Genomic DNA, 5,271 nt, shown 5'->3' on the forward strand with positions numbered 1-5,271 from the left:
CTTGCCAATTTTATAGAGATTTGTGGCACTTTCAAGATTAATAGTGCCACCGTTGACACCATTCACTTACGATTTTTCCCATTCTCATTGAGGAGCAAGACAAAACAATGGTTAAATTCTTTACCATATGGTTCTATCACTACATGGGCTCAAATGTCCAATAAGTTTCTCTTGAAGTACTTCCCACTAGCTAAAATAGCTAAGTTGAGGAACGACATCTCTTCTTTTACCCAAATCGACTTGGAGACATTATATGATGCATGAGAGAGATACAATGATCTATTGAGAAGGTGTCCCCATCATAGGTTACCTTTATGGTTGCAATTCAAACCTTCTACAACAGTTTGAATCCCTCAACTAGGCAGTTAATTGATGCAACAACTGTTGGAACATTGAATAACAAAACACCTGAGGTGACTTATGAGTTTATTGAGGAGATGTCACTAAATAATTATCATTAGAAAGTCATGAAAACAAAGCCAATGAAAACAGCTGGTATTTTTAATCTAGATGTAGTTACTATATTGTCGAGTCAAGTGAAAGCATTAAATAAGAAAATTGATGGTCTATATTTTTCTACGAAGGTGAATCTAGTGATGCAATGCGATGCAAAAGGAGGTGTAATAATTAATTCAAAATGTTTACCTTTTGGTTCTAGCACGAAGAATGAACAAGTCAACTATATGGGTAACAATTCTAGACCTCAAAATAACCCTTATAGTAATAACTATAATACAGGTTGGAGGAACCATCCCAATTTTTCTTACGGTGTTCACGGAAATTAGAGAACACAACCCCCTCTGGATTTTCAACAACCTTATTAGCAAGAGAAGAAGCTAAACCTTGAAGAGATGTTGGCAAAATTTATCTCGGTGTCAGAAACTCGTTTTCCAAAACACTGAGGCAGCACTGAAAAATCAACAAGCATCAATTCAAGGACTTGAAAATAAAAAAGGACAGCTTACTAAATTAGTCTCAGAAAGACCACAAGGTAGCTTGCCTAGCAATAATGAAACTAACCCAATGGAACAGCTCCACGCAATTACTGTTCAAGATGTGGAAGGGCTAGTCAAGCTTGAACAAAAATTGAAGCAAGAAGTTGTGGTAAAGAATGATGAGCTTGAAAAAGATAAAAAAGAGAAAAAATCGATTGTTAGAGAATACAAACCTCAAATTTCATATCCAAACACGTTGAAGAGAGACCACCGGAACGACAATTTGGTAAATTTCTTAAACTCTTTAAAATATTACAAATTAACTTACGGTTTGTTGAAGATTTTTCGTAGATGCCAAATTATGTCAAGTTCTTAAAGGAGCTGTTAACAAATAAAATGAAGTTAGATGACTCATCGAATGTGGAGCTAAATACAGTTTGCTCAGCCATTTTCTAAAACAAACTACCCAACAAACTTAAAGATATAGGGAGTTTTACTATTCCTTGTCTCATTAGTAACTTAAATATTGAAAAGGCTTTGGCTGATTTAGGGGCTAGTATAAATGTCATGTCTTACAAAATATTTAAACAACTTGGTCTTGGGAAACCCAAACACACTAGGATGAGTATTTAATTAGGGGATATAACTATTAGATATCTTAGGGGTATTATTGAGGATGTACTTGTGAAAATCGATAAATTTATATTCCCTATTAATTTTGTTGTTTTAGACATGGATGAGGATAGTGAGGTACCTATGATCTTATGTCGACCCTTTTTAGCCACTATTAGAACTATTATCGATGTTGGTACTAGTGAACTTGTTCTTCGTGTAGGTGATGAAAAGTTTACTCTTCAAGCACGGGATTTTGTAAGAGTCTCTAGTAAGCGAGATGACACTAATCATTCTGTTAATGTTAGTAAGCATGTGGCTCAACATTCTTTGCAGGAAATTCCTCATGAAAACGTGTTGAAGCCAGGTTTTAGTCAAGGTGACAGAAATCGAGCAACAAATGAAGAGCGAATGGTACAACTCAAGGAACTAGATGAATGACAAGTGCATGTTGAGGAGAAACCAATAAAACACGATGAAGAAACAAAGAAATGCCATGATGTGCATGTGCATGTGATGAGAACAAACCATTTCAAGGTTAGGGACAAAGTACTGCTAGACAAACTTGATCCACTACTTTTCCCTTCGAAACTTGAGTTAAGAGGATCGAACCCGTTTGTGGTACTAAACACTTTTCTATACGATATAGTTGGGTAACACATTCTGAATTTGGTACATTTAAGGTAAATAGTACTCAACTCAAACCTTATTTCGGTGATAAAACTGAAAATGATACAGAGAAGCTTCGGCTCCAAGCTCCACCGTAACCATTAGCCTAAAAGGTAAAGTCGAGCTTAAACTCTAAATAAGCATTTATCAGGAGGCAACCCAAGTGTTTATATTTTTTAATTCTTTTAATTTTATTACATGTTAATTTTCTATAAAAAATTAAGCCACACGGCCTGGACACACGGGCATGTCCCAGGCTGTGTACATACTGGAGCTATTGTTTTTTCAAACTTTTTGTGGCACACATTAACAGAGACTTACACAGTTTGAAGACACAGCCTAGACACACTGGCGTGTCTTGGGACTTAATTTTTCCAATTTAGATTGTAATACGGTCGTGTGGCACACACGGCTTAGATACACGGGTTTGTCCATGGCTGTGTGAATACAGGAATAGATTTTCAATTTAATTTTAAAAAATAGTGAGTTACATAGGCTATTGACATGGCCGTGTGTGACACACAGCTTGTCACACGGGTGTTCGTGAGACCATGTGTCTGACACAGCCTTATACACAAGCGTGGGAGAAGCAAAGGATGATCACACACGGCCTGGCACATAGCCATGTGTGACACATGTTCTAGACATACAGGTGTGTCGCAGGCCTTGTTAACACTAGGCTTAAATTTTAAATGAAAAATGGGCTGAAGGAGCATCACACGGGTGTGGGACGCAGCCGTGTGGCCCAATACAGGCTTGAACACGATCGTGTCCCTTTTTTATCCTAAAACCCCAACCAACACCCCCAATCTCCCATTCCCTTTTCTCCTCTTCGTGGACAACTCCAGCTGCCATCCGCGCGAACACCCTCATCTCCATCGTTCTTTCCCTTCGCCAAGCCTATTCCCCATCTCGCACGTCCCCATCGCCGACTTTTCCCCGTCGTCCGTTCCTTAGCCATAACTCCGGCCAATGCCATCACCCTCCATCGGTTCCTCATCGTTTGCCCCTCCTTACTTATATTTTATTTTTGTTTATTTATTTTATTTTATGTTTATTTTATTTTTAGTCCTTATTATTATTCTTATTATTATGGTTATTACTATTACCTGTAATGTTATTCTTACTGTTCTTATTATTTTTATTATTATTATTAATTATTTTAGTTATGTTCCTCTTTGTTAGTTATTACTATTATTCGGTTCTATTCTAATTATTATTTCTAGTATTATTATTATTTTGTTATTACTGCTTACTTTATTTTAAGCTTGCGTTCAATTATTATTTTTAAGATTCTTGTTCTTAGATTTTAACTTTCGTTAGCTTCGATATTCGATATGGCTAAGTTCATTGTGTCGATCCATGCTTTTGCTTTGATGCTAAAATAGTTGTTTGGTTATCTGTTCTTTCCAATACAATGACAAACACACGCGATAAGACTAAGTGTGGCATACTCGCTTCAAAAAAGCGAAAGACTCCGGGTGCAACCTCCTTCTCGGGCCCATCTTTCGATACACGTCATCCTTCTCTGTGGTTTTCACAGGGTCCTCACGAGGACCTATATCAGCATCTCAGACAACAACCATTGGGATTGGGTCGTTGTATTGATTAGACGGCCCTAGATCAGATCCACTTGGCTGATAGTGTATGAACACTGATTGCTACATATCCATGGGACTGTTTCTTCTCTATCGTCGAGCCTACCTACTCGAAGCTGACACTAGATTTTTGTTCGACATTTGTTCTGCAACATGTGATGTCGAGCCATGATGAGTCGCGTACTATTTCTTTTTGACTAGGTGGTATGACTCGTTATCTGAGCGTCACAGAATTCAGAGTTGCCCTTGGACTCTATTCTAAGGAGTTCATGAATGCCGAGGACTTTCTTACCTTATACTAACACACCCATTATGACTCGAGTCGATCGAAGGTGACTTCACTACCTCCAACCTTACGCTATATCCATGCCATCTTGGCCCACACGTTGGCTGGTCGGAGGGAGAGCACCGGGGTTATTGGTACATTCGATGCGTACTTCCTTTGGAGCATGGCGGCGTGATGCATCTTCGATCTTGTTTACTTCATCGCCTTTGCTTGTAGCCACCAAACAGAGTGTAGTAGGAAGGGTCCTATCTACTTAGGCCCTTATGTGACTTGTCTAGCACGCCATTTTGGCCTCCTTGACACTCTGGAGCTGTCCTCCTCCTTCATATTGGTTGGACAGATGGTCCCACAGGGATTATCTATTATGAGTCATATGAGGATGATCAAGCAAAAGCATGGAGTGGGTCCTCCTAGATACAGATTGTCTCATATTGACCCTCATGATGAGCATGAAGACTTCTTTGATGATGTCTTTTTTCACTATGATGATCCACCTCACCTACTCTTGCCACTACTGTTACACTAACGGACCTCTCCGAGCGGTTTACTTGTTTCGAGCAGCATTGTTTTGAGTGATTCGATAGTATTGATGCTACTTTACAACAGATCTATCAGCATCTCTGTATTTTATCTACTAAGCCTGCACTTCACGAATCCGACGCATCGCACGATGACGATTGTTGATTTGTTTTGTTTTATATGCTTTCTTTATGTTCTTGTAGTTTTCTTTTTCTTTTTTATTTTTCGGTGTTTTGTTTTTATTTTTTTAGGCTTCTTTAGTTTATTTTCTTTTGAACCAAGTTTTTATTTTGATGGTTGTTTTTATTTGAATTTGTAACCTCTTATTCTTCTTCATTATTTGTGTTTATGTTTTTATTAGTTTGCTCGGAACCATGCGCTACATTTAGATTTTGCCTACAATTCTAGTTTTCACTATTATGGTGATTTCATTCATATTCAAGGCAATTTCAGTTTTCTCCCTCTCTTATGATATTGTATTTATTATGTGTTTATATTTGTTTGTACATTGAGGACAATGTACATCTTAAATGTGGGAGGTTGTTTATATAATTGTGATAAAATCCTGAATTATTTATTGTGTTTAAGTAATTTTCTCATACTTCCATTAGTGTGAATTTTTGTCGATTTGGGATTTTTTATTGATGTTGTT

The 5,271-nt window shown here is 37.6% G+C and overlaps 1 non-coding gene across 1 annotated transcript; it reads right to left on the bottom strand.

The window, feature by feature from the left end:
• Positions 1 to 201: 201 nt before the first annotated feature.
• LOC128041466 (small nucleolar RNA R71) lies at positions 202 to 308 on the bottom strand. Its single transcript, XR_008196487.1, has one exon. It is a non-coding gene; the product is annotated as a small nucleolar RNA R71 (small nucleolar RNA).
• Positions 309 to 5,271: the final 4,963 nt, after the last annotated feature.

This window comes from Gossypium raimondii, chromosome 5, assembly GCF_025698545.1.
Source record: "Gossypium raimondii isolate GPD5lz chromosome 5, ASM2569854v1, whole genome shotgun sequence".
NCBI classification, from domain to species: domain Eukaryota; kingdom Viridiplantae; phylum Streptophyta; class Magnoliopsida; order Malvales; family Malvaceae; genus Gossypium; species Gossypium raimondii.